General features: G+C 45.0%; 1 pseudogene; it reads right to left on the reverse strand.

The window, feature by feature from the left end:
* Positions 1 to 502: 502 nt before the first annotated feature.
* Positions 503 to 3,273, reverse strand: LOC124969942 (5'-AMP-activated protein kinase subunit beta-1-like; annotated as a pseudogene).
* Positions 3,274 to 12,174: the final 8,901 nt, after the last annotated feature.

Here is a 12,174-nt window from a genome sequence, read left to right on the forward strand (position 1 = left end):
ATGACACCTCCCTGAGGCAGAGAAAGAGAGGCCATCTATTGCTTTGATTTGGAAGGACAGGCAAATGGCCATAAAGATGCACAGATGACTGGAAATTTTGTGTGGCCTCAGTCCCTGCTTCCCAGAGTTTCACTAGCAAGGTGGCCAGCATTCACTTTTGGCCCAGGAAGAAATTTCCACACCAGCTGAGGGGATGATGCTTCAGCTGCACCGTCCTCGCGCGCTGTGGTGCAGGATTGCGGATCCTTCACTTTCCCTTTCGCTTTCTTGGCCTTGATGAGCCCCCGAAGGCTCACGGCCATGGTGCTAAGAGGACTGCTATAGACCCAAGCTCTTCTGGAGCTGCGGTGCCTGGATAAACCTTCAAGCAGGACGAGGGCAGGTGTGAAAAGTCTTAGAAACAGTGTGAAATGAGAACTTGACAGTCCCTGCCTCTAGTGAAACCACGCATGCAGGAACCTGATGGTGCAGTTGTCCCTGGTGCTCCGCTGGCCCCAGCCTTTCATATGGGCTTGTGTAACAAGGTGGTGACGCACTTCTTGCATCGATGGGTTGCGCTGAGCACCGTCACTCCATCCTTGATAGAAAGTGAGTAAAGGTGGTTCAACATGACGTGGTTGGGCTCGGGGAGCAAAGCTGGATCACAGGAAATCCTGGTGTCCTTGTGCAGGATGACTTGAAGCAGATGTGCAGGGAGGATGGGTGGAGTTTTGAAATGTTCCTCTGGTTTGGAGACGGAGGGCTCCTGATGGTAGGGTCCTGGCGGGGAACTGGACAGCTTGGACACATCAGAGCACTTTGGGAATCCACCATTAAAGCATCAAATACTTCAAAGTCAGCTCTCTTCACTTGAATGATGTTGTTGACTGTGCCAAGCTGGTTGGTTACTATTGGCTCAGAGGGGTCGTGTGTCCACTGACCATCCACAAAGAACTTCTACTGATGTTCTCCTTCTGGCAGATCCAGGATGGCTACAAAGTTACTGTGGCTTCTTGTGAGGGGAAGTTTACTCCAGTTGTTGAAGAACCCAGATAAGTAAACTTCCTTTCCTCCCCTGTCCATCGAAATACAGTTGGCCGAGCCTGGGCGGGCGCTTTATCATTCACTTCCAGATCATGCTGCCAGGCTAGGAATTCCTCCTTCTCTGGAGCCGTGATTTCCTCCGAGTGGAAGAGGTCAGCGTCCTCGGGGCTGTCCATCAGGATCTTGGGTCTGTCCCCGTCCTTGGTGCCCCCAGAGCTGTCCCTCCCGGGGCATCTTATGACCACCCTGCGACTCCAGCGCAGCGCGCTCACTGCTCGTGTTGTCCGTGGCGGGTCTGCGGGGATGCGGGACGGAGCCTCACTTCAGGGAGGGCAGCGGGGACATGGGACTCCCAAAACAGGGGGTCCCCAGTGCCCCAGGGAAGGCTCAGAGCAGCAGGGTACCACCCTCAACCTTGGGACCAGGAGTGGGCAGCAAGTCACGCTTTATTGGCCGTGCCTGGAACCCCAGGACTACATATTTTTAAGAGTAATTTTAGGCTCACTGCAAAATTGAGCAGGAGGTAGAGATTTCTCATATGCCTCTGCCCCCACATCTGCATGACCTTCCTCCTTCACGACCCCCACCACAGAGCAGTGCGTTTTGTACAATTCATTAAATTGGTGAACTCATGTTGACTCATGGTGAGCAATCAAAGCCCAGGGTTGTCAGTAGGGCTCGCTCTCGGTGTTGTACATTCTGTGGGTTTGGACAAATGTGTGACGCCATGAATCCACGGCAGTTTCATAGGCATAAAAATCCTCTGTGCTCTGCCTATTCATCCCTCCAGCCTTTACTCCCTCCCCCGGCCACCACTGATCTTTTTACTCTTGACTTAGTTTTGCCGTTTTTCAGAATATCATACGATTGGAATAACCAAGTCTAGTTTTGACAGCCTGGCTTCTTTCACTTAGCAGTGTGCACTGAAGTTTCCTCCACTCTTTTCATGGCTTGCTACCTCATTTCTTTTTAGCACCAACTTACATTCTATTGTCTGGGTGTATCGCTGATTATCCATTTGGCACTGAGGACATCTTGGTTGCGTCCAGGTTTTGGCAATGATGAATAAAGCTGTTATAAATATCTGTATGCAGGTTTTTATGTGGACCTAAGAGTTTAGTTCCATTAGGCAATATATATATATATATATATATATATATATATATATATATATATTTTATTTTTTTTTAAACCTACCAAATAGGCAAAGATGGAAACATTGAATTCTGTGGTGGAGAGGATGTAGGGAAGTAGGAACTCCAAAAGAGGAGATACATGCCCTTTGGTCTATTAATTCCTTTTCTAGGAATCTGTTGGACAGGTGTGCTTACACACATGCAGAGAGGTTTGCACAAGGATATTCATCTCAGCAGTATTTGTTTTAACAAAGGGTTGGAAACACCTGAAATGTCCATCAATAGGGGACCTGCAAAATAAATTGTGGAACATCATTTCAGTGGAATATGTGGGTTTATCAAAACACAGAAGGGGGCTAAGTATTGATGTGGAACAATATCTAAGGTATTTGAAGTGAAGTAGGTCAGTACTGGGATAGAACATGGTAAATGATCTTTTGCCAGACTGCCTTGGCTTAGATCCCAGCTCCACCACCTTCTAGCTGTGCAATCTGGGGACAGTTGCTGGTGCCTCAGTTTTCCAAGCTGCCACCCTTAAAGGATTATCCAGGATAGGAAGGAAACAGACTTTTCCCTTTTGTAACTTTTGAATGTTTTAAAACCCTGGGACTGGTTACTATTATTATTTTTTTGGTACTGGGGATTGAACCCAGAGGCACTCTACCACTGAGTCACTTCTCCAACACCTTTTATTTCTTATTTTGAGATAGGATCTTGCTAAATGGTCAGCCTGGCCTCAAACGTGTGATCTTCTTGGCCTCAGTCCTCAAAGTTGCTGGCATTACAAGAAAGTGCCACCATACCTGGCTCAACCCTAAGTTTTAAAATTAAATATTTTGGATTAAAAGTAGTAAATAAGGACATAAAAGACACTGAACATCATCAGCATTAAGGATGTGCACACCAAAACTACCATGAGATATCATCTCATACCTGTTAGTATAGCAAACATGGTGAGGATTGGCAATACCAAGTTCTGGTGAAAATACCGAAGAGCTGGAAGTCTCAGACTTCCAGCTGATGGGAACAGAGCGTGCTACAGCGGCTTTGGAAAACTAAATGATACTTTCTTCAAAAGTTAAACATATGCCTACATGGCGACCAGCAGACCCATTCTTGGAAATTTACCCAAGAGAAATAAAAACTTTTGTTTACAAAAAGACTTGAACTTACTGGGCACAGTGGCACACCCTATAATCCCAGTGACTTGGGAGGCTGAGGCAGGAGGATCGTGAGTTCAAAGTCAGCCTCAGCAACTTAGCGAGGCCCTAAGCAACTCAGTGAGATCCTGTCTCTAAATAAAATATGTCAAAAGTCTGGGAATGTGGTGCAGTGGTTAAGCACCCCTGGGTTCAATCCCTGATATTGGGAGGAAAAAAAAAAAAAAGACTTACACTTGCATGTTCTTAAATGTTTTGTTCAAAATAGACCCAAACTGGAAACAACCTGAAAGTCCATTAACTTGGGAATGGATAGCAAACTGGTAAACCCACACAATGGAACAAAAAGAAAGAATGACAGATATCCCAACACTGGTGAATCTTTAAAACATTAGCCAAGTGAAAGGACCTGGGAATTAGAAAATAAAACAAATACCATGTGATTCCATTTATAAAAGTGTTTCTGAAAAGACAAAATTTTAGACATGAAAAAAGAGGTTGGTGGCTGAGTGTGGTGGCACACACCTGTAATCCCATCGGCTCGGGAGGCTGAGGCAAGAGGCTCACGAGTTCAAAGCCAGCCTCAGCAGAAGCGAGGCACTAAGCAACTCAGTGAGAACCTGTCTCTAAATAAAATACAAAATAGGGCTGGGGATGTGGCTCTCAATGGTCCAGTGACCCTGAGTTCAATCCCCAGTACCCCACCCCCACCAAAAAAAAAAAAAAAAAAAAAAGAGGTTGGTGGTTGCCAGGGAACAGAGGTGGGGAAAGATTGGCAGCAAAGAGACACAAAGGAACTCCGGGGTAATGGAAATAGTCTATATTATGATACAGGAGGTAGTTACGTGACTATTGGTGTTTGCCAGAACTCCAACCGGATACATAAAATCGTATATTCCACAAACACAGCCAGATTTAACAAAAACAGGCTCAGTCTAGCCACAGTAATTTTTTTTAAAGGATGCACTGGTCTATAATGTTCAGTGACAGAAGCATGGTTTGGACTATAATGTTCAGTGACAGGAAAATTAAACAGGATGAGAACAGAAAGGGCCAGTCTGCCTGGTTAGCAGGTTTTGTTGGAGTGTCTTGGCAGGGGAGGGACAGAGTGAATCCCAGACGTTAGTTAAGGAGTTGACGGTGGTGGGGAGGGAAGACGAGTCAACCATGAGGTCATCTTCCAAGACACTTGTCTGTAAGAGAGTCAGACAGTAACCTTTCTGGTTATAGAAGGAATGCAGATTAAAACGGTAACCCTGTGGTTCATCTGCTTAGTACAGCCTGATAGCCTGGTGGGCCCACATGTAGGAAGTGACGCATAAACTCTGCAGAAAGCAACTTGAAATCCAAAGCCCCCACCACCACCACTCCTGCCCCATAAAGTGTAAACTCTTTGACCTAACCACTAGAAATTTATTCTAAGGAAATAATTAGATAGCTGGGCAAAGGAAGAGGCATGGGGATGTTAAATTGGTGCCATTTATTAAAAAAAAATGAACAAAAACAAACAAAAAACACAACCTAAGTAATGAGTAGTCAAGATTTGGCTAAGGAAAATGATTTATTTATTCTAGAATTTACTTTGCTCTTGGCCTCATTTTTTTTTTTTATCTTCAAAATACTGTAGGAAATATAAGACTTGGGCAACTAGGAAATAGGGATGGGAAGGAAATTTTTGCTAAATACTCTTTCCTAACTTTTGAATATTGAACTTTGTGAGTTTATCACCTGTCCAAAAGTTAAAGCTGGACATGGGGACTCATGCCTGTAATCCCAGCGACTAGAGAGACTGGGGCAGGAGGATTGCAAGTTTGAGGCCAGTCTTAGCAACTTAGTGAGAACCTGTCTCAAAATAAAAAAATATAAGGGGCTGGGAATGTGGCTCAGTGGTTAAGCCCCAAATAGGATCAATCCCTAGTACCTCCCCCACCAAAAAGAAGGTTAAGATAAAAATTTAAATTAAAAAAATTATGATCTGGAGCTATAGCTGCTAACATGGAAGGCATTACAGTATGGTAGTTAGTGGGAAAATTAGATTGAAAGGCAGAATGAGTATAATGCAGGTGTAATTTCATCTAGAAGGTGGGTGACTGATTTTTTTCCTCCCTTTTAATAACCATGCTTTTACTTTCTTTTAATTTTTAAAAGAATAATGAATATAGGTACTGTACAAGTAAAAACACATACTTTGGGATATTAGTGGGAAAATTGGTGAAACTGAATAAGATTTGTAGTTCACAGCATGGCATTATGCAATGCTGATTGCTTCACAGTTCCTTGAAGTGAAGGGTGTATGGGAACTCTCCAGACTATTTCTGCAATTCATCTGTTAATGATGAGCTGAGAATGGATAAGTAAGTAGATATATATCTGTATAATGGGGCAAAAAAAAAAAAAAAAGAATGATTGAAGCTGTAGCATTGGTAGATCTTCAAAACATTATGCTAAGTGAAAGAATCCAGAAATAAGAAATCCAATTCGGTTTATAAATGATTCCATTTATTTAAAAAAAATTGAGGAAAGGCAGAATTACAGAGATTAAAAAGTAGATGAGTGGTTGCCTATTTGATGGTACTGAAATCTAAACTTATTTCAGAACAGAAAGGCTTTTTTAGAAATTTTTAAAAAATGTGTTCATAACGTTGTAGGTTATAGAGAGATATGACCAAAAAAGAGCTTGGTAGTGAAGGACGTGGGGAGAGAAGGTATGAGAAGGGGAGATTTTACGACAAGGAGATTTTGCGACAAGAAGATTTTGACCAGGCAGAGAAGGGACCAGGAGCGTGGGAGAGGGGGAAGATAATATGGTAGGCTGGTGCCACTGAACAGGGGCTAAGGGGAGTGGGCCAAGATGGCGGAGGTTCTGCTTTCTCCAGGACTGGAGAGAAATGGACACAGACAAGAAGGGACATAAGAAGAGCTTATAGGTAGAAGAATTTGCTCATGCTGACCCACCTGACTTTTCTCTGCAAAGTAGGGACCCACTCACTTGCTTCGAGTTAGGGGATGAGGAAAGGGCGGAGCTTGTGGACCACAGAGAAGGAAGAGAAGCCAAAGTGAGTCATGCAAACCAAATGGAAGGAGAGGAGAGTGTTTCTCAATCATCCCTAGAGATAAGGGCCACTTGGAACTTGTTAAAATTACATATCCTCTTGGCATCCAACTTAGACCTACTGAATCAGAAATTCCATGGAAAAGTTACAATAACCTTTATGGTTTACAAGTGCCCCAGGTGGGTCTTACCTTGAGGATCCCCTGAAGAACAACGGGGCAAAAGAATGCCAAACCCTAAGGGTTCCAAGTGGGCTGGGAGGACAGGCAGCTTCAACCTTACCTGGGGGCTGGTTAGAACTGCATGCCTCCTTCCAGATCTAACAAATCAGAATCTGCATTTCAAAGTTGAACCATAGGTGATTCACATGCACATTGAAGTTTGGAAGCATTAGACTAAATCACTGTAGTTACTATAAATACGTGACTGGTCAGTTGGCATCATTACATGATTGTCCCCAGAGGGACTGATGAACCCACTAGCAGGAAGAGGAAAAAACTCTCATTTGGCTGATCCAGGGTTGTGGGGTGGAAAGGCAAGGGGTTAAGAGGAGGGTAGTTGAAATGTTTGAACACTGGGTCTGGGAGGGAAAGAAGATAAGGAAGAGAACGGATGAGTCGGGAGTTTAGGGAAGGCCTAGGGGCTCTGGAGATTTAGATTGGGTCAAGAGCAAGGGTGGAGGGAGGACAAGAGTGGAAAGGGAGAGAGGATGGGAGGATTCCATATCTCAGGTGTAGCCTTGGAGTGGAACGAAGGTTATGAATCGAGGAGTGAAGATGAAAAGTACTGAAGCTGAGGAACTTAAGTGTGTTAACTTTTTGTCACTGTGACCAAAATACCTGGTGAGAACTACTTAGAGGAGGAAAGTTTATTTTGGCTCACAGGTTCAGAGGTTCAGTCCATAGATGACTGATTCCATTGCTCTGGACCCAGCACATCATGGCGGAAGGACCCAGCAGAGGAAAGCTGCTTAGCTCATAGTGGGGTCAGGAAGCAGAGAGGGAGGAAGGGGAAGTGGCTGCAGGGAAGCCAAATCCTTCCAATACACAGCCCCAATGACCCACCTCCTCCAGCCACGGAGTTACTACCCAGTCCAAACTAGGATGGACTGAGGTTACAGCTCTCACAATCCAATCGCTTTACCTCTGAATACTCCTGCATTTACCTGGAGCTGTCAGGGGACACCTCACATCCAAACCATAAAATCAAGGCATTGTGAGGTCTCCCGACTGAGTGTGTCATTCAAAGTTCAAGTACAATTTGCTCAAGGTGAGGACCTATGCTTACTTGTTCAGTCACTATTCTCTGGGGATCCACGTGACTTAGGTGGACGGCATATCGCGGATGAGTGGTGACCTGGACATGGCCAATTAGAGTACTCCACCTTCTGACTGCTGTGATTGGTTCAGAGTTGGGCATGACTCAGGCAGGACCAATCAGAATCCCTTGGTGATTTTGATGTATGCTGGGGGGAAGAAGAATCTCATTTTCTTTGTCATGAATGAGCTACAGAACTAATATAGACTTGGGGTGGCGGGGTGGTGGGTGTCTCCCTCCCTGTGCAGAGAAGCAGTCTGAAAATAAAGGCAAGATCAGGGCAATGGGTGATGGGCAGGGATGGCACCCATGACTGACAGACCCCTGGGTCCATCAGGCTTAATGCTAGATGCATCAGCACCTCATACCAAAGCGAGTCACAATATCCACCTCCTTGCCTCCCTACCCAAACCAGGGTGACCTGGTGCCTGAAAAAGCATGGATGCTGTGAGGAAAACAGGGAGTGAGGGATGAATCTTCAGGGACCCAGGGTCCTGGTTGAGGGTGGGCATTTTAAGCAAAGAGGAAGGAAGGCCGTGTGTCTGATGACAGGAACTTTGAAGAAGGAGGGCTGTAAATAGTGAATGGAGGTGACCCAGAGGGTCCAGGAGACTGTCAAGCCCACCTCCAGAACTGCTGTGGGCAAAGAAGCCTGTCCCACCTAAAGCCTGACACCGAGGCAGGACCGGTAGGTCCCGACGACCGGCCACCAACTGGGCCCTGGATCCTGAGCGTAGATTGACCCGATGCGGAGTGGCCTGGGCCCTTTCCTGGACATAGGCTGACACTTGACTCAGGCCCTTGCCACACTCTGATCCTGTCCCGGTCAGAGTCAGTATAGAGTCAGAGCTGACTGTTCCTGGGTGACCATGTTCTCCCCTGATTTCATGAGCTGTAGGCATCACTCTTAGAAGCCTGGGACCAAGATCTCCAGCTCTGGCCCAGAAAGCCAAGCCCAGTTTTCCATCTGGATAACCAGCTGTGACTTCCCAAATGCCGCCATCTTTCCCTGGTGGTGGGGACTGATAAGGACACTCTCTTGGCCCCCAGGGGGTCTGTAAGCCTGTAAGCCCAGTATTTCCACAAAGTGTCTGCAGGGGTGGGCTTTCTGTCCCACTTCCCAGATCTACAGTGACTCAGGTGCTTCCCTGATGTCTAGTTGGTGAGTCATCAGGTGTCCAACCTTAAGTGAGGACGTTCAGTAGTGGCAGACCCCAGACCACAACCTTGACCTAATGGAGTTGCAAAGCATCAACTGCCTTTATTTTTCTTTTAACCTTAAATGTAAGTTTTTTTTTTTTTTCCAATTAGGAAATCCCTGAGGACATAACTTTGTGATCCTAAAAACTCTTATAGCCAGAATCTGCCTGTAGGATAGCAGAGAGAGAAAAACAAATTATAGCTGGCTGTGCTTGCCCACCATAGCCCATTCAGCTACCTGGGTGACCTTCTAATGTCTGACACATGGTAAATATCTAAGGTTGGAAAAATATCATCAAACACCCAAGACAAGAATAATCTGTTGAGGATCTTTCCTGAACCCAACAAAGCACTGGAGATCTGCCTTATCTCATTTTATCCTCAAAATAGTCTTATGTAGTAACAACTAAAGCACAGATGGGTTGATTAACTCACTCAGAGTCACACAGCTAATAAGGGTTGGGACTTGGGTTTGAACCAGGTAGTCTAACCGCAGAGCTTAAAGGATAATTATTGAATAGGTGAGTGGTTGGTTGAATGGATGAATGGCTGGCTGGCTGGCTGGATATGTGGACAGATGAATGGATGATGGATGAATATGTGAATGGATGGATAGATAGATGCACACATTGATGAGAGAGAGATGAATGGCTGAAGGTAAAATTTCAAGAAGGCAGAAATTTGCTCCAAGGCTGGCAGGGATCTGGGGATTGCCTGGCTCACGAGGTTGGCAGGGAACCATGGATTATCAGCCTGACTCTCTCTCCAAAGCACTGTTTGCACTTCTTCTTTTTCTCATTTTGTACTTGAATCCATTTTCGTGTTACTGGCTTGGGAAATCCCCTGTGCTGAATTGAATGCTCCCATTATGAAAGATGACCTGGATGACATATCAAGGAAACCTGTCATCGTGGAATAATGGCAGGTCTTTATTTTGTTATTTATGTCTTTCTGAAAAGGTTCAATTTTCTTGTGCAGAGCACGTATCTATTATTTGTGCTCAATGCCAATGACTCTTGGGCAATTGCTTCTTGTCTCACTCTCTTTCAACGTGGCTTTTGAGAGGAGGACTGCTCCCCCAATTTAAAAATAACCACAATTCAGGCCTGACCTATTACCATCTTGTCCCGTTGGCCACAGTGATTGGTTCAGGAAAAGACCCATGACCCATGTAGTCAAATGCAAGTTCATTGGATCATTATGGGTTTGGGAAAAATTTTAAGTGAAACCCCCTTTCTTTTAAGATACTAAGGGATAAGATGCATGTCTGGGACTTCTAGCATCCATCTCTATACACTGTAGGGCAGAAGCGTCTGAGAATGGAGATAACATAAAGGAAAGCACAAGTGAGCAATGGGAAATCAGAGTTCTTATCTTCTGAGTCCCTGGATCCAAGAGCTCCCTGGATACCTAAAGCTGGAGATCCAAGGATTTTTCAGTCGCATGAGCCCAAGTATTTATTTATTTCTTAATCCAAGATGAGTTAGGTTTTTGCTACTTGCAGACAAGATTCCTAGCACAATATTTATTGTTTTGTGTAAATACAAATAAAAATGCATTTTAGTCACGTTATTAAAAAAGAACAAAAGACAATTGTCAGATTCTGGAGCCCATGCAGTTCAGTTAACAGAGCTGATGGGCAACAGAGTCTGTCAAACAAACACCTCGCAGGTCTGGCCAGAGATAGGAGCTGTCAGTGAGGCTGGGAAGATTTCTCCAGGACTGTTCTGGAGGAGGTGAGGGAGCATTTTAACAATCAGGTCTGTTTCACCTCCACCTCCTGCTCCTTCCAGCTTCCAGCTGGGCACAATGAGGTTCCTTCAGCCTGCAACCTGCAATTAGAGCGCGTGTCTCAGGAATCTTGCTGATCCAGGCTCCTTCTCCACCCTGGGTTGGTCCTGCCTTGGGACAGAAAGAGCTGGAACAGCTCCTGAGTTTGCTGGGAGTTGACTAAGCGAGGCAGAGCTGGCCAGGCAGGAGGTGTGTTCCCTGGGCACCCACCCTGGGGGATGCAGAGCCTGTCACTTCTTGGGGCTGCTTCAGTGGAGGAGGGAGAGGACAGAGCCAGAGAGATATATGCACCTCAGGGGCATTTCCTTGAATGCACTGTGTTGTGCCAGGTTGCTTTTAGGATTCACATAATGCGCATGTAGCCATCATTTTATTTCTGTTCAGAGATTTTTTTAAAAAAATCATGCACTCTCAAAGAGTGCACAAAAGATGTATGTGTGGTCTTAAAAAATAGGGAATCACATCTGGTATCTGTACCATCACTTATGAGAAATAGCCCTGTGCCAGCCAGCCTTCTAAATGCCCTGACCACCTCTACCCATGCCCATCCTGGAAGTTCTCACTATCTTGACTCCTGTGATCAGTGCATCTTCTTTTTCTTTATAGTTTCACATTACTTTTCTGTAAATCAACTCACTCTGATCATTTCCATAATGTTTTTGAATATCTTTCTTTTTGAAATGGAGCCTCACTCTATTGGCCAGGCTAGTCTTGACCTTCTGGACTTAAGGAATCCTCCTGCTTCATCCTCCCCGGTTAGCTGGGACTATCGGCAGGTACCACCAGACCCAGCTTTGAAATTTTTTACAGAGATACAATTCAGACAACATGAAATTAACCATTTTAAAGTCTACAGTTTAATGGCATTTAGTACCTTCACAGTGCCATAGGAACACTATCTCTGCATAGTTTCGAAACAGTTCGCCACCCTTAAATGGAAACCCCATGCCTATTAAGCAATCGACACCCACTTGGCCTGCCTCCAGCTCTAAATCTGTGTTCTGTCTCTATGGCTTCACCTCTTTTGGGTCTTTCATGTAAATGGAACCATACAGTGTATGACCTTTCTTTTCTGCTGGCTTCTTTCATTTAGCGCCATGTTTTTGAGGTTCATCCATGGCGGTACTTTGTTCCTTTTAATGGCTGAATAGTCTTCCATCAGAAACTTTTTCTGAAAGAAAACTTTTTAGCCAGGCACCGTGGCCCACACCCATAATCCCAGTGACTTGAGAGGCTGAGGTAAGAGGATTGCAAGTTTGAGGCCAGCCCCAGCAACTTAGATCCTATTTCAAAATAAAAAGGACTGGGGATATAGCTCAGGGGCAGAGCACCCTTTGGTTCAAGCCCCCTTACCAATAAACAAACAAAATAAAACTATCACCACTGGCTTTTTCCTCTTCCTGGAACAGTCTTCTCTCAGATACATCTTCATGAATGATTCCTGCAAGTTGCTCAGATAACAGCCACTTCAGGTCACCCCAACCAAATAATACCG

This window comes from Sciurus carolinensis, chromosome 18 (genome assembly GCF_902686445.1).
Source record: "Sciurus carolinensis chromosome 18, mSciCar1.2, whole genome shotgun sequence".
Classification (NCBI taxonomy): Eukaryota; Metazoa; Chordata; class Mammalia; order Rodentia; family Sciuridae; genus Sciurus; species Sciurus carolinensis.